At 39.6% G+C, this 21444-nt stretch overlaps 1 long non-coding RNA gene across 1 annotated transcript; it reads right to left on the bottom strand.

The window, feature by feature from the left end:
• Window positions 1–9022: 9022 nt before the first annotated feature.
• On the bottom strand, window positions 9023–15012 carry LOC148861647 (uncharacterized). Its single transcript, XR_016095011.1, has 3 exons — window positions 14874–15012; window positions 9675–11094; window positions 9023–9571 (listed from the first exon to the last, which is right to left on the bottom strand). It is a non-coding gene; the product is annotated as an uncharacterized LOC148861647 (long non-coding RNA).
• Between the last annotated feature and the right edge of the window lie 6432 nt (window positions 15013–21444).

Here is a 21444-nt window from a genome sequence, read left to right as displayed (position 1 = left end):
CTTCGCTCCGGTAATGCCAAAGAGTACACCTCAATATCATTTCAGCAATACTTAGAAAATCATGGGATAATTCATCAAACTTCTTGTGCCTACACCCCACAATAGAACAGTGTAGTTGAACGAAAAAATCGACATCTCCTTGAAATTGCTCGATCTTTGATGCTTAATATGAATGTCCCAAAGCATTTTTGGAGTGATGTCATCCTCACATCCTATTTTCTCATCAATCGGATGCCCATGTCCATCCTTGGAAGTCAATCCCCCTTCTCAGTGTTGTTTCCCACCTTGTCTTCGTTTCCTCTCACCACAAGAGTCTTTGGATGTGTTTGTTTTGCTCAAAACTTGGGACCTGGTTTAGACAAGTTAGATGCACGAACTACTAAGTGTATCTTCCTTGGCTATTCAATGGCTCAGAAAGGGTATAAGTGCTATAACCCTAACTTCCATAAGTCATTTGTGTGCTCTGATGTCACCTTCTTTGAATCAGTTCCTTTTTTCTCAGATACAGTAGTTTCTTCTCCTTCCTCCATAATTCCTCTTCCTGTCGTTGTTGCGGATCCTCTTCCCGTGGTTCCCATTCCAGTTGCAGATTCACCTCCCATGCCAATTACTACTGAGAGGCCACCAATCAAACAAGTGTATACTCACGGAAGAGCATCGGCCCCTCCTCCAATTCAGCCCTCGTTGACATATCCTATCATTGCTTCTTCTCCCTTAGACCTTGATCTTCCTATTGCCCTGCGGAAAGGTAAACGCACTTGTACTTCTCATCCTATTTCACTCTATGTTTCAGCTGCTCACCTTTCTGCTTCTCATCGCAACTTTATATCATTGCTATCATCTGTTTCCATTCCCAAGACTGTTCATGAAGCCCTTACCTCCCCAAGGTGGCAGCAAGCCATGGAAGAGGAACTCACTGCTCTTTCTCTTGATAAGCATGTTTTTGGGTGTAAGTGGGTTTACACAGTGAAGTATCTTCCAAATGGCAATGTGGAGCGATTGAAGGCCAAATTAGTGGCCAAGGGCTATTCTCAGTTGTATGGTGTGGACTATATGGAGACATTTTCTCCTGTGGCTAAAATTGGTTCAGTTCGGGTGTTGATTTCATTAGTTGCTCTGTATGATTGACCTCTTGTGCAACTTGACATCCAAAATGCTTTCCTACATGTTGATCTCATTGAGGAAGTGTATATGGAGCAACCACTAGGGTTTGTTGCTCAGGGGGAGGATGGTAAGGTTTGTAGACTCAAAAAGGCAATTTATGGACTGAAACAATCTCCACGCGCATGGTTTGGCAGGTTTAGTAAAGTAGTGAAAGACTTTGGGATAAAACAGTGTCAGGTAGACCATTCTGTGTTCAACCATGACTCAAAAGATGGGAAAATCTTGCTAGTGGTGTATGTGGATGATATTGTCATAACTGAGAGTGATAGTAACGAGATTGACAAGTTGGAGAAATTCCTACAGGACCACTTCAATATGAAAGATTTGGATAAGATGAAGTACTTCCTGGGAATAGAAGTTGCAAGGTCAAGGCACGAAATTAACTTATGTCAAAAAAAAATGTTCTTGACCTATTTGAAGAAATAGGACTGTTAGGTGCTAAACCAACAGAGACTCCTATGGAACTTAATGTCAAGTTGAGTGTTAATGCAGGTGAAGAGTTTGATGATCCTAGAAGATACAGGAGGTTGGTGGGAAAGTTGAATTATCTGACTTTTACCCGACTAGATATATCATTTGTTGTGAGTATGGTGAGTCAGTTTATGCAACATTCTCGGATTCCTCATTGGAAAGCAGTTCTAATGATTGTTAGGTAACTGAAGGGTGCTCTAGGTCATGGTTTGCTATACCAAATTGGAGGGATTCTTGAAATAGTAGGGTATACAGATGCTAATTGGGCTAGTTCTATATCAGACAGGAGATCAACTACAGGGTATTGTACCTTCCTTGGTGGCAATCTTGTAACTTGGAAGGGCAAGAAACAAACAATGGTGGCAAGGAGTAGTGCAGAAGTTGAGTACAGAGCTATGGATCATACCACATGTGAACTAGTATGGTTGAAGAACTTGCTACAAGAGATGGGGTTCTCGGTTGATAAACCCATGAGACTATACTGTGATAACCAAGCTGCTGTTCACATCTCTTTCAACCCAGTCTTCCATAAGAGAACCAAGCATATTGAGGTCGATTGTCACTTTGTGAGAGAAAAAGTGATAAGTGGAGTGATAACCACATCTCATGTGAGCTCAAGAAATCAATGGGCAGATCTCTTTACAAAGGGATTGTCTCGAGGCATAGTAAATTATATTTGTGACAAGTTGGGACTATATGACATATACTCTCCAGCTTGAGGGGGAGTGTTAGAATACACAAATCAGGGGTATTCTGGTCATTTGGGTTTATTTATTTGGGAGTGAAAGGTCTATTTTATTTAAGTTTAAGTTATGTGTCCCATCACTTATGAGAGACAATATGGTCTTTCTTGTAACTATGTTATCGGAGATAAATACAAGTGGGTCAGCTAGAGGTGGCCTGATTTTTCCTAATCTGGCCGAACCCTTCTTCTCCTCCTTCTTCTTCTTCTCTTCTTCTTCTTCTCTTCTTCTTCCCTACTTTAACCTAGAATCGAATAGGGATTTTACAGTTAGATCATACAAGCCTTTTAGATATTTGAAGAAGAGTTAGCTGGAAATGAATAGTTTGTGAAAAGAAAAGTGTCCCTTTTATCATTGGTCATTTAGTTATTTCATTGAAATTCTCATTGTCATAGTTATGGCCTTAATTTTACCTAGAAATCGAATTCCTATCTTACCCCAGAAATCCAATCAAGTGACAACCACATGGTCCACATCTATTTGAGACATGCGTTTTAACAATTCAAGCAGGTTGTCCTGGTTCTATTATTGTAGCATTAGTGGTTTGACAAGGCAATAATTAAAACCTAGTTTTCATAGATTGGGATACTGAAATTTTCTCAATTCTTCTCTCTATTCTTTGGTCTAGCTACTAGCCTCCAGATAGGAACTAATAGATGAATCCTTGTACTATGGTATTGAGTCCTGCACCTGCCTCAAATTGGTGATGAGGCCACCCCCACTTATACAAGTTGATGCTTCACTTGTTGGTACACTTTGATGTTATGCTAATGGTTTTTCATCATCCTTCACTGTTGGTTTGGTTATGGGTTAGTTCGGATTGCCAATGGTGGTCAAATCTCTTATTACAATTTATGACGGGAATTTGGCACATCTAGAACCACGCAGACACCTTGAAGTAATTAACATAGTGAAAAATACGAGATAAAGATGAGTGTAGGTGGCAGTGGAATGTGGATAAAGAAAAATGAACTTCGATGGGTGTGGCTTATGTAATCTGGATGATTTGGTATTGGTGATTATAACTAGTGGGAAAGATTGGAGGGAATGACTATAACTATGCATTCTTTCAAGGAAAAATCATAGGAGAGATTCAGAGTTATGTGCCTTATATCATTCAGAAGCAAAAGTATTTGCCTATGCAGAAGTATCTGCTCAAAAGAAGAGAAGTATCTGCTTAGAAGCAGATAAACCAAGGTGGAAGCTTGTTTGGCACTTGAGCTATTTATTTTCTACTTTGATTTGGGTTCTCCTATTTTGGTCTTGATGTTTTTGTACTGGTTTGTTTTATTTCATTTTTGGTTTATTTTGTGACTGATCTCTCTTATTAATTAGTTTTACCAATTAAGTACTTAATTAATTTACTAATCTTTTGTATCGTTTGTCCTTTTTGTTGTTTATCTTCTGCCCACTTACCTTGTTTTCTTATATGAATTTATGAATAAGCCTGTTGGATTTGTCTCCATCAAGCATATATAGATGGACTGGTAGGTATATAAGCCAATCTATGGGATAACAGTTGCTAGAAGGAAGGGCAGACCAGGAAAGGAAGACAAGGTTAGTCAGACAAAAGGGAAGACCCCAATTACAGCTTAGAATTGGAAGTATTTGAGATGCACTAAACTCAAATCAAACTTAATTGAATTTGAACTTGGACTGTTAGATTTTTTTTAAGTTTATTTATTTAAAGCTTGAATTGATTGCATCGCCGCCAAGAGCCAACCCTCAAAGGGCCCCTGAACCTTTATGAAGATAAGATTTTATCCTAAGTCTATGCTATAAACAGCTACAGACCATACCAAGTTTGATGTCATTCTGACACAGGATTCAATAGCTGATGTTGCTTATTGTTATTGTCATAGAAAAAATGTGTCTAAGTTTCAGCAATGGGATCACTTCACATGCTAGTAAAAATGGAATCACTTCAACTACTGCATTAGATACAACCTAGGTTGAAGGTGAGGATCATATCTGTAAGTTGTATTATGTTTATAAGAATTAGTTTTCAGGTCATAGCTATTGATCAAAATTGAGAATAAGTTTAAAATATGTTAATGTGTACTCTTTTAGGTCATAGCTATCGTTCATGTTTACTCTTTCAGAAGATCTTCAGGACCATCATTGGGCAGTGAATTTTTCTTTTTCATCTTTTCTTGATCTCCTCTTATCTTCTTCTTCTTAAGAGGAGTTTTGGAGTTGATGATGGAAAATCATGCTTGAGTTCAGCATCATATAATGGATCTGTGGATATTTTTTCTAGCTTCTACATCCATGGGATATTCTTCAATACAGCAAGTGATTTAGCTGATCATGAAGCCTGTGAATTAGTGAATTTTATCTGGTATACAAAAATTAAAATTCTTAAAGTAATAATTATGGTATCCTGCTACTGACTTTTTAAAGATTAACTAGTCTAGATAGTAGTTAGTGTACTGACTCTTGCAGTGATAAAGTAAGGAGTTCTTGGTTTAGAATAAAGGTTTAAGCTCATACCTTCATTATATAATGCTTGAGAATATCATGTGAAGTAGTACTAGTTATATACATATGATATGGAACTACTTTCAATAAAAATAAGGCAGTCTTCTTTGTTGCATCTCACTTAATAAAATATATGTGTAACCAAAGTTGTTTACTTTTTGCAGCTATAATTGAGTTAATATGGTATGGAAAGCCAAAAACCAAGGGTCAATTAATCAGGATTGTCCTGAAGAACTTCCATCCCTTTTTAAGTATATTTCATGCAATGCAGTTTCTGTATTTGATAGCATTGAATAGTGTGGTTGCCTGGACTTTCTATGTCAACCAACTGCTCAGACTCCAACTTCCTATCCTGCTTGTACATTAGCTAAAGTCATTCATTCAACTAATGCCTGTTGATAAGGGATAGGCTTGACATTTGTATGCTTTGTAGTATATTGGATGGCCATGACATGGTCTGAGTACATAAACAATATAAACAGTTTTTTTACAAGTACTGGGGCTTAACTCTGAGTACAAGGTTTCTCTGATCCATTGCCTAGAAAACCCACAGAAGACTGGCTTGGATTTTTCAGATATAAGTCGTTAAATTATCCTTGTGAATCTACTTGTGGTTTGTCTTGCTATTATGTAAATCAACAGAAGTTTTGCATCCTCACCTGCATGTAAGCAGGTGTAGTATACTAATGCTTCTATTGGCATATCTGCATGTTTTTTATCAGTCAACTTCATAATTTATTAATGATCCAAATTTTGGATATATGTACAATAATATAACCCTTAGGCAGGCTAATCCTTGAAACTATCCCTTCCCCTTTCACTTTAATTTCATATTTACAAGCATGACCAATACAACTGCTTCCTATTCCCTACTTGGTTTGTTGACCTTTGGAACCATTTGAAAATCATATCCAGTTATGTTGCCTGTTCTCAACCCTTGTAGCACAAGTAGATATGTGTGTACTTAATATGTTGCTTTTGCTTCTTCTTTCTCATATGTGCATATCTTGGAGCAGTTAATTTGGGATGAAGTTGGGCAAGATGAGTTTGAAAAGGAGAATGTTCTCCTAGAACTGGAACGGGAGTATCTGGAAATTTACAGGAGAAAAGTTGATAGTGCAAACATACACAGAGCTCAGAAATGTGTAAGTAAAGATCAAATTTTTGTGGTTGTATACAATATTTTACTTCAAACTCTAAATTATCGACTACTAAACATTTCTATTTGGTTTGATTAGAAACTTTCAAATTGTTGAGTTGTAAAAGATTCACCTACGCAAAGCAATAGAACCATCATATTTTTACTATGTAATTTTTTAAATTCCTCGGAAAGATGGATGTAGTTGATATAGTAAGGGCCATAAAGGGTGCAAATTGGATGCCCAGTTTGAATAATTTCAACTATATTGGGTTAAGGTCCATTGACCATTGAAATTTAATAGATTCCCAAACCCAACACAAGCCAAGATTCACGTACGCATTACCCATCTAAGGTGTTGGGGAAGAGTGGACTAGTCGTTTGCATTTTTTTTCTTTAATTATTTTTGCTTGGAGGATGCAGCTGAGATCTAAGGTTTAAATGCTTTCATTTTTCACTTTTTACTTCCGGTGGTAACCACATTTTGTGACTACACAAATATGTTTGGTCAGAGGGTTTAACATGTTTGAATATTGTGATTCATTTGTAGGCAGGAACTGGAAAATCCTCTGATTCTCACTCATGACAAGAAGATTTCAGACATTAGAACAGGCAGTGGCCCCTCATTTTTAGCTCATTTTATTCTTTACTTATCAAGGAAATTGCTTGTGTTGATGGAAATCATAGCCCAATGTTTATTGTTTGTTGGAGACCTGTGTTATCAATTATCATGTACCTGAATTGCATGCCTAATTCTTAATAACTTAATATGTTCACTATTCCCTTTAGTATTGATATTCCCCCACTTTGATTCATGGAAAAAGGGTTGCTCATCAAGAGAGAACAGTAGAGAGATTCCTGATTTCCACATTACCCTCCCCAATCTCATCTCCAAGTTTGCCTAGCACAAGGGAAAAGAATAAGTAAATATGATGTTAGTCAAGCAGAATGCTAAGAGGAATATGTTTATTTAATCATGCAAACACCCATAAATAACAAATCAATAGTGCTGAGAATGACAAATACTAATACGAGTATGGCTAACAGCTTAGGACATCCATAGAGAACCATGTATGACAAGGACATCAAACTTGTTTTGATATTTTTCTCTTTGTTCACCATGGGTTTTTGGAAAGTTTTAATATCACATGCAAGAAAATCTAAACAGATTACCAACAAAGGGGAGGTTTTTATCTGATGACATCACCCAACAGGGGAGGTTTTAGTCCATTTTGTAAAGAGATGGGAAGTTTAAGTACTTATTATGTGAAAATTCAGAGGTTCAAGTCTTTTACCCAAAAGGATAACGATAAAACAGCCCAATGGTGATTAGGATGGAGAATAATCACCACCAAGTCCCTTCTATTGATTAGAATTTAAGGAAAAAAACAACATAGAAGTTGTGAGGATGACAGTTGAAATTTGAAACAGATGGCAGAATCCTGAAGAATGTGTCAAATATTTTAACGGCAATTGGAGAATTATATATATTTAGGAAGCGTCAGAATCAATAAGTTTGGATGGCCATGTTCTTAACGGTACATCATGTCTTTATCCATTTGCATGAATTAAATTGGGATATTTATTTGCTCACAAATGACAGGATCAAAAAACGTATGGCTAATCTTGGAGCTCTATGCACTGAATCTTGCAGCTCATGGGTATGTTGGTTTGCAGCTCTATGCACCGAGTCTGCTCCTCACTGAATCTGCTCAGAGAAAGTTGTGATCGACTTGGAAGATGAAAAAGTAGATGTTAAGATATTCAACTTCATGGCTGAAACAGTACATGTTGTGATCGCCAAGTGGATTTGCATTGGAGAATGTGATACATTGTCCGAGACATTGATTTTTTTAAGTCCTTATAATTTTTATATATCAATTGGATAATGTATTTGAATAATTTGTTTTGGATAGTGTATTTGAGCATTTTATTTTGGATATTATAATAATTAATTTTAAATTAATAGATTTAAGTTGTTTAAGTTTTCATGTATCAATTTTCAAGAATGTATTAAAGTGATGGATCAATAAAGTGCAGGCATAAAAAAGGTACTGAAATTAACCTTCCATATAAAAAAACACAGCTCTAAGTTGGCGGTCAATTAATTGCCGGCTTAGCCATAAATAAGGTTCAGACCGCCACCTAAAAGAGAAGTCATTTTTTGGCAAAACTTTAGCCGGTGGTTCAAACCAACACCTTAAGTAACTGGTCATTTTTGGCAAAAACCTAAGCCGGCGTTCAGAAATGCCTACACAAATTTTAAGTTTAAATCTAGGCGGCGGTCTACTATTATTTGTACTAGTGGTTTTCAATGACGATTTTTATTTATTTTTTTTTTTACTTTTTCCTGTCGGTATATAACTGCCGGTATATGGAAGGATAAGCTGACAATATTGACAAACCGCTGGTAATGCTTAATTCAATGGCCTAAGTTGGTGCCACCTATGCCGGCAGTTTTATGTGAATATTGCAATGGTCTTTATTTTTGCTGATGGTGGCTATACTGGGAAAGAAAAACCGCCCGCTTAAGTCAATGCCAACACTCATGAAATTTGTGTTGATGAATCAAGACTGCCAGCTAAACCCTGTTTTTTTGTAGTGTCCATAAACCTCATGGCGGGGCCTGAGCGAATCCATCAAATCTGACCAAGATTCTCCTAAAATAGTGGGACTAATCAAGGATTGGTGCTGAAGATGAACATCGTCCAATGGATACCATAATCCATCCTTGTAAAGCTGAAGCCACCATCTGGCTCATGGAAGAAATTCACAGGCTTACCTCTTCTCATCATCACAGCTAAACTCTGGCTTTTGTATCCCATGTACCATGCTTTTGTTGACCCATTTTCCCAAACTTTGTTTATACGAGTCATTTAGGGGGGGGGGAAGAGAATGGTTGCCCACACTACATAATAAATCTCTTGAATAAGTTATTTCCTGAATCCTGACCACAAAAAGCTTCTTAAAAGAAGGTAAAAGGCTAAACACAGGAAAAAGAAGAGAAAATGCAGAGACCAGGAAATTATTTTGTAAAATTCCAACCTGACAGTTAATCAAGAATCTGATAACGTATTACAAGCAACCAAAAAAAAACAAGCGACAAGGAAAACTTCAAATTCCGGCCCTTTTCTACTTCTGCCTTGACGTATATTTACATCTCTCACTCTCTCTCTCTCTCTCTCTCTCTCTCTCTAAAAATAGGACTCTTAGCCGGTGAATTGTTACTACTGTAGTGATGGTAAGACAGAAGACTACTTGGACAGTCCTCTAGATATGGCTCTAATGGCATTTGGTGTTGTTTTGCAGCAGCCTCCTATGAGGGAAGCCCCGGGCTCACACCATTTACTTACATATGAAATAAAATCTTCATCTCGCACTCCAGTAGATTCCTGCATGAAGAAACCCTGGAGAAGTGCAGTTAATTCCAACAACAACCTTCTTACATGAATCAGCATCAGATGCACATTCAAGAAAAGAATCTCCACTAACTACATTTGACACCATCCTTAGAGTTGAATGAAAACCATGCTGGAATCTGTATGTCATCTCCCTCGAGAAGTTCAGCATAGGCCTGCATGACCACCAACCAAACCAAGAGATAAAGTCAATACCGAACTGAAAAGTTCAAACCAAGTAATACAATGGGAATATCATTTTTGATAAACCCTACTCACTTAACATACACTGGTAAACCTGCTTGGATGTTCTACCAAATCATCAGTTTGGCTCAATAAATAGGACCCTCAAAACTGCACGAGCAAAATGCTAAGCATCCACCTACCATCAACAGTCCAATTTATTCCGACATCTCTTTCATGGCTTGAACGCTACAGCTATCCAGATTTTGGATCTAGATCAGAGAGTCTGTAGTTCTTAGGAAAGGCTCATGCCACTTATTAATTTCAATAGTTAATTCTATTAACCCTTTGTAAGTAAAAAACAGGAGAGAAACCAATCACTATCATTTGCTACAAGCACCAAAGAATATAATCAATTTTCAATTTCAGCCTATAATTACAGACCCAGTCCTAGGCTTGGTTTTTCCCCAGATCAGTGGAGGTAGCTCCCATGATTTTTTATGTGAGAAAGATTCCTTTTTGGGTCTGACCCTAGCCCTTCTAGGGTCTGAACCAAGCTCTCTTCATCCACCCCTCGTGTTTCCATCCACTTGTAATGATCGCACGTCTAACTCGCTCATGGAGCTCTTGTGGCAGCAACCTATGAAGCATCCACCCCTCTGAATCAAGGACCCAAATTCCACTTCTGAACAGCTATGTACAATGTTGAATTCTTTGCCCTCCAACTCTTCCCAAGTTTCAGTGGCAGGAATCTCTACAATACACAAACTACCACTTGATAAGCACACGGCTAAATGTTTTGGGGGAAAAAGGCCATATCTTGAACAGCAGCAGAGTATTTCAGGTTGAATAAATACAAGGGAGGTGGCATTAAAAGATAAAGCAAGAGGTGATATCAGTATGTTGAAATTTTCTATCACCAAATCTGTTGAATTCTCCATCACAGCTGCTACCCAAACAAAGTTGTAGGCTGTAATCTTTCCCCCAACTGTCAAACAAATCAAATGCAATGCCTTTGTCGGGTCCCACATGAATTTCACTCCATCCTTCTTCAAGTATCTTATTTCATGTTTCAAGTACCAATGGTATTTACTGAAGGACCAAATCTTAACAGCATCATGCCTTTCACATCTTGCAATGGCTGCAAGAAGATCTGAGGTGCAATTCCACTTCAGGACTTCAATTGTTGTATCTATTGGCTCATCGATGCTAAATGAGCTTCTTTCTAACCCATTCCTGTCAAAGAAAACAACCAGAGGGCACTTGTTTTCAGCTTTCCTGTCATATGCTGCAGCTATTTTGGCACCACTTGGCATCCAATCCAAAGCTACTCCCATGAAAGGCTTTAATTCTGAAGCTGCATGCAGTGTCCCAGAATCCCGTTCCCAAATTTTATGTTTTCTTTGCAAGGAAGAGTTGTGCTCTTTACTTGAAGTAGCAAGATATTTTTCATCACCTCACCAAGAAAGGGTACTTTCAAATGTATAATCTCCAATTGCTTCACCTGAAAATCATACTACAGTAAAAAGATTGATCAGACCATAACATAAACAATGAAGAAATACTTGTTAAAAGGATCCAATAAAAAATACTTATTAAAATAGCCAAGACAGGAATAAGCCATCCCAAAGTTGTTTACATGTGTAACCAGACAAACATAAGTAACCAACCTGTAGACCTTTCCTGGACTGTCTTATAAGTACATGTTCCATTGTAAATATTGAATTATTATTTTTATTTAAACAAAGAACCTCTGTATAACAATCATATTCCAGGTATGCTGTATGTTAAATCAGTTAACAGTTTTTCTAGATTTGTCCTATCATGGCCATGGCTAACCGTGCAATTTCATCATAACTTAAAGACATTGATACAGAATGAACATTCAAGTCAGAAGGGATTTTGTTTCATGTATTTGAGTTTTTAAACACTGCACTTTTAATATAAGGGGCTTTTTCTTGTGCCTTGAGTCCCTTGAATCTATGTTAGGAAAGAGCATCAAGTAGTTGGACCAAGCTTTTTCTTGTGCCTTTCACTTTTAAACACTGCAGTACAGTGACCTCCAATGCATATTTTTGCATCTTAAACCTAACCATGCCCAAACATTTTCATTAATTAAACCCGGATTTTAATTTATGTGTAAGTTATATAGTATCTACTCTAGGTCAGTTTCAGTCCAAGTATTCAATGAAGGAGCTAAAATATTACTTGCAATGCAACTATTGAAACTTATTAACCCCTTCAGATTTCTTTTCTTTTACCATCAATAACCTCAAGCATTGCAGCAAAATAATAGTTCTTAATTAGTCTCTGCAAGAAAATCTTTTCCAATTTATTTGGGGCAAAGTTTCAGAATTTTGGCATATAATTTTGGAAATTTTAACAAGGAAAGTGAGCTTCTCTTTTATCTTATAGATATTTTAAACAAATAAATATTGGAGATATCTTTTTTCAAATTTGGTACAAACCATTACTATTGTCTTCAAATTATTTTTGCTACAGAAAACAAATTTAAGTTTTTTTTATCAGTGACAGAATTCATTGAATTAGATATGAAAAGTGTACCAATACTCTCCAGTGACCATGGGAAAGCTGGATGGAGCAAAGTAGCCATTGGCTGAACACATTCACACAGTAAACTAATATATAAAGTATGTTTAACTAGGCTAAAATTTCCATTCAAACATTCCAAATTTGTCATATTTCAGTGGAAACTATATGGGTTCATAAAACATTTAAAAAAATGTGTTTTATTCTTTTACCCACTAAGATACCAAAAAGCTGGTCTTTTAATCTTGTATTGGACTTTGGTGTAATGAAATAATATTGGTTCATCAAAACCATGGAGGCAAGTCAGTAGATTATCCTTATCCAAAATAAAAACCATTAGGTTACCAATCTGGTTAGAGGATAGACTAATTGAAACTGAAAATTTGAATTGGATCTACTGTTTGCTTAAAACACACTGTAAGCAACAGGATTCTGGAACTACCTAGGGATCACCTTTAATATGATGAAAGTTCTCCAATCAGGTCCTGCATGATCTGCCATAGTTCTGCCATGTAGAGGGATGATTTGGGAAATTTGTGCTCTGTCCACCAAATAGGAGACCTAGATTGGTTGCCTGTTCAATCCCTGGTCCACATCAGCCCTATACCCCACCTTTTATGTTTCAATTTGATATTAGCAAGGTGGATGAGTGGTGTTCAAAGTGGAATGGTAATGGGTGTTTCTCAGTGCGATCTTTGGCTTCAAGTTTCTAGTTGCACATGGAGCCTACTTGACACCTGTACTTTTTGTCAAGTTTAAATTTTTAATTTAACTAGAACTCATCATTGTTAAGCCTATCTTACACTGCTGGTCCCAAACCCAGATAAAGTTGGAGGGTTGTGTCAGGTTGGAAGCAAACATTAGTTCTTATTGCCAAACTTTAATGAACATGGATCCTGAATTGTCATTTTGAGTAGAATCGAGTATTTAATTGAACAAACACTGGGTCTTCACATAAAGAGAGATCGACTCCACTATGCTCAAAGTTTTGCAAACATTATTAGCAGTTCATATAGATTATTTTAATGTAGTTTTGATGACTGTGTAACTCTTATGAAAACCTTAATGCATTGCATTTGTGCCCAAGGCTGTGTTTGGTTGCTATGTAAATAAATTTGTACTGATGCAAAACCATGGCAGTGCAAACGATTTGAGTGTAAAGTCTGAGAAAGCAGAGCAGAGGTATAACATTGCATGACTGGTTGAAAGCAGAGTAGCCTAGCAGTTAGTCAAACATTGATCACCATTGTGAAGTAATAGGAACTGGAGATGTGGAATCTCAGTCCTACCTGAAATATCCAGGAACCTACATAAGCAACAATGTGACAGGAATATATCCCAATGAATGACAATGTTAGACCAACCAAAAGCTAGAAAGTGGAAGCACCAATCATGCCAAAATTCTAGCTGCTACTTCTTTCAACAATCTCTCAAAGAAGATTTATGGTTTCTTTTGTACCTCATTTATTCAATCTCAGTACAAGAGTTTGTACTTCAGATCTTAAAAAATGACCAAAACTTGAAATTGAAAATATTAGCTTCTCTTTCTAATATTTTAAGGGAAGGAAGGCTGAGAGTGGAAGAGACAAGATGGTAGGGAACACTTTAAATAATAAACCTTGGGGTTTGTTCTGTATTTTCCAGACAAGGGAGTTAAGTGAAGGAAGCACTAGACCAAAAGTTTGTGGTTTGAAATGTCAAGTTGGAACCTTTGAGAACTAATTACATTAAGAAACCATTCATCATTCAAGTTTGTGGTTTGAAATCCCATGTCTTGCAGGTAAACCTGTCTCTTAAGTTGCAGCTTTGGCACTGAACCTGAGTGAAAAGTTCAAGAATAGAAACACTGTATTCACCCCTCACTATCTCAAGCTATTATAGATCCCCGATATAAAAGGGTTGTACCAAGTAGGCAGATGGTTCAAAAGCCTTTTGAGCCACACCTATAAGGATATGAATCTTGCGTATTGGTTGCATGGCTTAGGGAAGAGCATGAGTATACAGATTTATTAAGTTAAGCTGAGATTCATCTAATAAATAATGATCATGTATTCAGTTCATTTGGTATTTTAATCAGACCAAGTAGATCAATAGATGCCAAATTACTAATAAAATTTTGAGATTTTGATAATAGAAGTAATGTTAAGAAAATGTGATACTTAATTAGGAGAAATCAAAGACAAAGAGTGGCCAAATATGAATAGGTAGTAGAGAAGGATCATAATTGAATTGTAAGTTTTGGACACTAGAAAAAGGTAAGAAATTTCAGGTGAAATAATTGTCTACCCTGATACCAGAAAACAAACACTCCCAACATATGATCAAAAGGCATTCAAACCAAGAGATAAAGTCAATACCAAACTGAAAAGTTCAAACCAAGTAATACAATGGGAATATCATTTTTGATAAACCCTACTCACTTAACATACACTGGTAAACCTGCTTGGATGTTCTACCAAATCATCAGTTTGGCTCAATAAATAGGACCCTCAAAACTGCATGAACAAAATGCCAAACATCCACCTACCATCAATGGTCCAATTTATTATGACATCTCTTTCATGGCTTGAACCATTTACTACAGCTGTCCAGATTTTGGATCTAGATCAGAGAGTCTGTAGTTCTTAGGAAAGACTCATGCCACTTATTGAGCAATTTCAATAGTTAATTCTATTAACCAGTTGTAAGTAAAAAACAGGATAGAAACCAATAACTATCATTTGCTACAAGCACCAAAGAATATACCTGTGCTTCCAGCTTATTCGGATTTGTTTCTAATGCAATTAGGTCAGCACCTGATTCTGCTAAGACCTGAACCCTTCTCCTGTGAAAATCTTTCAAAGTTGCTAGAGTAACAGCATCACCATAATCCCCACTGCAAAATGACACAAGGAAAAGAAGACATATATTAACATGAAAGTTTAAATAGAACCTAACATGAAATTAGTAAAGCCATAATGATACAGCACATCCTGGAAACAATATATTGTAGTACCTTCCAAGGTGTCTCTTGACTCGGCCAGATAATGACTCAACCTCCAAGGGCCCCCCTCCTTGTCCTTCAGTCCTTTGATAGTATTAGCAAATCTCTACAATGGATAAGTTCTGAATGCCCAATCTTTTTATTATTCTGATTCCAGTGAGAGCAAACATAACTTCAGCTGGCCTTTGTTGAATCAGCATCACTTACTGAGATATTGGAGAATGGTTAAACTTAGTGCTGCAATTCTAAGACTTGGGTAATCAATAATCTGTTTGACTGTAAGTAATAGACCTAGGTGTATAAATGAAGTCATTAGTAGTTCAATAAAGACCAGGATCACTACCTGAACTCTGTTCTTTTGACTTAAATCAGAAATTGACTAGAGTTCAGTTCTGTTATTTGCAATATGAATAAATCAGAAATTGACTAAATTAATTTTTGGATTACTGTTCATGCCACAGAAATCTTCCTTACTAGAGTCAAGTAATCCTAGACTCTTTATCATTTCTACTCTTATATTGAATATAAAAGAGGATCCCTATTGTTTCTAATTTTGTGGGTGTTGAAGTCTTTTTTTTATTCAAATAATATGTAATAAGTGGGTTAGCTAGTCTGCTAGCCAAATCATTAAAACTATAAAAAGTATCCCATATGGGAATTCCCCCTCTTTAAGTGGGGAGTTCTCTCTCTTTGAGTGGGGAATTCCCTCTCTTTAAGTGGGAGGACAGGTGTCCTTCACCTAGAAGAAGGAGGTAGTTACATAACTATCCCACACAGAGAGACTCTTCGGAGAAAATTTTCATAAGAAAAGCAAAGACAAGGAGAGAAGAAAAGAGAAGTGCTCAAGGGAAGGCAAGGAAGGAAAAGTCTCACTAATACAGGTAGAAAAAAGGAAAGTCCTCTTTGTTAATACTTCCTATTTATGTCTTCTGCTACGTATCCTTCTCTCTCTCTGATAAGTTCACTTTGATATTCTGAAAATCTGAGCTGGTTCGAGGGAGCTCACCCTCCTGAAAACAGAGTAGAGGAGAGGAGAGGAAGAAGAGAAAGGAAGAAGAGAGGAGAGATGGAGGAGATCAGTAGGGTCTCATTTTTCATTGCCCAGAATCGGTGAGGTAATACAATGCTTATACCCTCTCTTCAGCCTCTCCTGCACATGGCTTGACTGAGACGGCTAACTAACTGGAGGGACGTGGCCTCCTCACGTAAAGAAACCTCAGTGGCAGTTGCACATGGGAGATCGAGTGCTTCTCTCGTGCTTGGCCTGGCTGCTGCATGTCGTCGGCCTGGGTCTCCTGTGATGGGCCCAAATGGGTAGTCAAGGGCCTATCAGTCCCACCCTCTTCAAGAAAAACCTTGTCCTCAAGGTTGATGTGAGGATATTGGTCTTTCAGTTTGTCATAGTCTTCCAATGTGGCATCTTCTGGTGGCAAGTTCTTCCACATGACCAGGGCCTGCTTGTGTAACTTCTTGCCCATTTTGATCCACCTTATATTTCTGATTTGTTGTGGCTCAATCAATATGTCCCCGTCTTCAGTTAACTGTGGGAGGGTTGGGCTGACCTTAGTGGTAGGACTTAGACATGGTTTCAGCATGCTGACATGAAAAATTGGGTGTAATTTCGAGGAAATAGGAAGTTCCAGTTTGTAAGCTACCTGCCCTACTCGTTCAATCACCATGAATGGGCCAAAATACTTGGGAGCTAGCTTCTGCCAAACCCGTCGGGCTACCGAAGCTTGTCAGTAAGGCTGGAGCCTTAAGTAAACCCAATCCCCTCCCGATGATTGCGATCATAGGTTAACTTCATGCAGTGTTGGGCATTCTGCAAATGCAGCTTGAGGGATCTCAAAATCTCATCTCTGTCCAATAACTGGGCTTCTACCTCAGCCACTGTAGAAGTCCCCTTTTCGTAAGGAAGCACAGCTGGAGGATCTCTCCCATTAACTATTTTGAATGGAGTGGTCCCTGCTGAAGCTTGGTATGTGGTGTCATACCAATATTCGGCCCATGGCAGCCAGTAAGCCCACTGCTTGGGCTTCTCTCTGAAAACAACGCAAGTTTCAAGGCAACGATTGACCACCTCGGACTGTCCATCTGTTTGGGCATGGTAGCTGGTGGTGTGAAGCATACGTACTCCTTGAGCAGAAAAATAAGAATCCCAGTATTTGCTCATAAAGAGGGGGTCTCTGTCAGTCAAGATAGAGTTCAGAGTGCCGTGCAATTTGGCTACCACATAAGCTCGAGCCACTGTGGAAGCTGTGTACGGCTGTGGTAACGCCAAGAAATGAGCATATTTGCTTAGGCGGTCCACAATCACCAGGATCACCGACTTCCCTGCTGATTTAGGCAACCCTAATAAAATCCATGGTAATGTCTTCCATACTCGTTCTGGAATGGGTAAGGGCTGAAGTAGACCTGCAAGAGACTGGGTGCTATACTTGTGCTGCTGGCATATGTCGCAACAGGCCACGTAACTCTGAACCATACGTCTCATTCCCCTCCAGTAGTAGTGGCTCGCTATCCTCCTGAGAAACCCGGAATGCCCACCTATAGCCGAGTCATGAAATAGCTTGAGCAACTCCTGATGATACTCTGATTTGCTGGCCACTACCACACGACTTTTATAGAAGAGTGTAATACCAGTTACAGAATACCCTGGCACTAAAGTGGGATCCTTGCTCCATTGGGATCGGATCCGGCTGAGTTCTGGATCTGATTGTGCCTCCTGCTGGATGAGGTCATACAAGGGGTAATTGGGTTTAGACCGGCCCATCAGCTAGAAAACTTCTACCCTGGATAGTGCATCTGCCACTGCATTTGAAGGCCCGGGTTTATATTCAATATGAAAATCGTAACCCAAAAGTTTGTAGGCCCCTTTTTGCTGTTCTGGGCTGAGAATCCTCTGCTCCAATAAATGTTTAATGCTTCGGTGATCGGTTCGTACCGTAAATCTCCTTCCCAGAAGGTATGCCCTTCATTTGTGTACTGCCAAGGTAATCGCCATCAACTCTTTCTCATATGTGGACTTGGCTTGGGCCTGGGCTGATAGAGCTCGGCTGAAGAAAGTCAATGGTTGCCCATTCTGCAGTAAGAATGCACCAATACCCTTCCCTGAAGCATCAGTTTCCACCACAAATTCTTTACTGAAATCTGGAAGAGCCAAGGTGGGAGGCGATGTGACTACCTTCTTAAGATATTGGAAGGCCCCTTCTGCTGCCTCATCCCATGTAAAGGATTGTTTCTTCAACAACTTAGTGAGAGGTGCGGCCAACATACCATAATCGGCGATGAAACGCCTGTAATAATCAGTCAGTCCGAGGAACCCTTTAAGTGACTTTTGGTTCTGTAGTCTTGGCCAATTGACCATGCTTGAAACCTTGTCCAGGTCTGTACAAACTTTCACACCTGTTATTATATGCCCAAGGTAATGAATATGGGTCTGTCCAAAGGAACACTTAATGGGCTTGACAAACAAGGAGTGGTGCCTAAGTAGGTCCAGAGTGCAACGCAAGTGTGTCAGGTGTGAGGCCCAGGTGGGGCTGTGGATAAGTATATCGTCAAAGAAAACCAATATATAGCGTCACAAATACGGTCTGAAAATGTCATTCATGAGCCGCTGAAAGGTAGATGGTGTGTTGGATAAACCAAATGGCATAACCACAAATTCATAATGCCCATCTGAGGTCGGAAAAGCCGTCTTATTTATATCTTTTGGGTGGACTCGGATCTGGTGGTACCCGGACCTGAGATCCAGTTTGGAGAAGAAGAGTGCCTGGCCCAACTCGTCAAACAACTCTTCTATCAATGGCTAGCAAGACAGGTGAAGAAAACGGGATGTTACTGGGCCGAATGAACCCTTTATCCAGGAGTTCTTGGATCATCTTATCCACTTCTGACTGCTGATAATGTGGGTACCGGCATGGGCGGCCATTTGTGGGAGGAGCTCCCAGTTGGAGTACAATCCGGTGGTCCAACTGTCTCAAGGGGGGGAGAGCAGATGGCTCTTGGAATATGTCCTCGTATTTGCTTAGGAGCTGTTGGAGTTGGTCTTGTTGCTCCGGGTTCTAGGTTATAGTATCATCGACCGTCAATGTCGGCCCAAGAGGCATGGGGCCCATACTCATTAGCAAGGGGGTATCCGAGTATTGACAACTTTTGAAAATGAAGTGGGGAGGTTCGGCTGTGGCCGAGACAGGTCTGGTTCCCCTTAACATGCAGGTGAGTCCCTCATGTTGAAACTGCATTGTAAGGTCAGCCCAATTGCACACTACGGGGCCCAATTTTTGAAGCCATTCGATGCTCAGAACTATTTCAGCCCCTGAAAATTCAAGGGGGTGCAGGTCTATAGTGAAGAGGTACCCCTGAATTTTAAGCCTAACTGATTTACATTTTCCCTCACATCTGATTCCTTGCACACTGGCCACGTTTACAGCAAAGGGAGCTATGGGTTCCACATTCAACCCGAGTCTCCGGGTCAACCCGGGGGTGATAAAATTTAGAGAACTTCCACTGTCGATTAGGATAGCCACTTTTTGGGCCTGAACCCACCCTTCCACCCTCATGGTACGTGGGCTCTGACAGCCCGATAGCACTTGCAAAGAAATCACATAATATTCAATTTCCGTAGTTGGGACTGCTTCGTTGGTTCCAACTTCCGGTTCCCGTTCACAGTTGCAGCCTCCTCTTATAGGTAGAGGTGTAGGGTCTTGCACCGGTAGCCTTGGGTAAATTTTTCGTCGCAATTGTAATACAACCCTTTTTCTCGACGGGCCTCATCTCGGTCCATGAGAGCTTCTTGTAAGGTACTACCATGGTCCCGGGGTTCTTGAGTGCTGGGGCTTCTGGTTTAGTGCCCGGGGTGGGAAGTAAGGGCCCCAGAGCTGAATCTGCTCGACTGGTTGGGGTTCGTAACAGGGGTCCAACCGCTGGACCAGTTGGTCTAGTGGTTATTCTTAATCGGTTTAGCCTGTCTTCTTGGAGTTTAGCTGGCCCAATAGCAAAGATAAGAGCTGAAGGCTGCAATGCTTTTACTTCAATCCGTATGTCTTCCCGAAAAACCCCCGATGAAACAGCCAACCAGAGCCGTTTCCGGCCAGCCATGCACAGGGGTGGCTAATCTCTCGAACTCAGTCTGATACTCCTGCACACTACCAGTCTGTTTGACACGGGACAAGGATTCATCAAAATTTTCATACCCAGATGACCCGAACCTCACTCGTAAGGCTTCGGAGAAGTCCATCCAAGTAGTCTGGGGGTGTGTTTTTCGGTACCATTGGTACCACATAATGGCCTCTCCATCGAGGTGGATAGAGGCAATAGGCACTCGTTGGTGCACCGGGTTCTCATGATACTCAAAATACCGTTCACCCCGATAAATCCAAGGTACCGGATCATCACCTGAGTAAACTGGGAATATGATCTTCATCATCTTGCCAGGGGTGATCCCGCCACGTCTACCCGCGCTGCTACTGGATCCTTCCGCTTCTGGTTCCCTCACCATGGGTGTGGATAGTCACTCGAACTGCCCCACCAGTGCCGACAAGGTCTCCTTGATGTCCTTCAATTCTGATGTGGTTCGGTGAACTTCTACTTCAATCCGATCAACACGATCATCTACTGCAGTGGATCTCGTATTAGTCATCAGTGCTAGGTAGGCTCTGATACCAATTGATAAGTTCACTTTGATATTCTGAAAACCTGAGCTGGTTCGAGGGAGCTCACCCTCCTGAAAACAGAGTAGAGTACAGGAGAGGAAGAAGAGAGGAGAGATAGAGGAGATCAGTAGGGTTTCATTTTTCATGCCCAGAATCGGTGAGGTAATACAATACTTATACCCTCTCTTCAGCCTCTCCTGCACATGGCTTGACTGAGACGGCTAACTAACCGGAGGGACGTGGCCTCCTCGCGTAAACAAACCTCAGTGGCGGTTGCACATGGGAGATCGAGTGCTTCTCTCGTGCTTGGCCTGGCTGCTGCATGTCGTGGGCCTGGGTCTCCTCTGATGGGCCTAAATGGGTCGAGGGCCTATCACTCTCTTTTGTTTTTACTTTTGATAAAGAAAATAGAGGGGAATAAACCATCCAGTGCCTCTACTTGGTTGATTATGGTCTCTCTTTCAAGACAGAGTTAGGGATTAAACCATCTACAGTCTAAACCTCAAAGGCTGGTTATGGTTCCCTTCAACTGAAAATGAAGAGCAAAGGGATGAAAATCGTCTATAATCAAATATTCAGTTTGATTGACGGCAATTCAAAATGTCTGAGTTGGAAAAGAAGCATCAGATTTTTGTCTTTTTCTGGTGAGTAGGAAGAAATACATATGGACCAGAATAAA

This window comes from Nelumbo lutea, chromosome 4 (genome assembly GCF_056320005.1).
Source record: "Nelumbo lutea isolate HS-2025 chromosome 4, American lotus-T2T, whole genome shotgun sequence".
NCBI classification, from domain to species: Eukaryota; Viridiplantae; Streptophyta; class Magnoliopsida; order Proteales; family Nelumbonaceae; genus Nelumbo; species Nelumbo lutea.
This window is presented reverse-complemented; position numbering and strand designations above follow the sequence as displayed.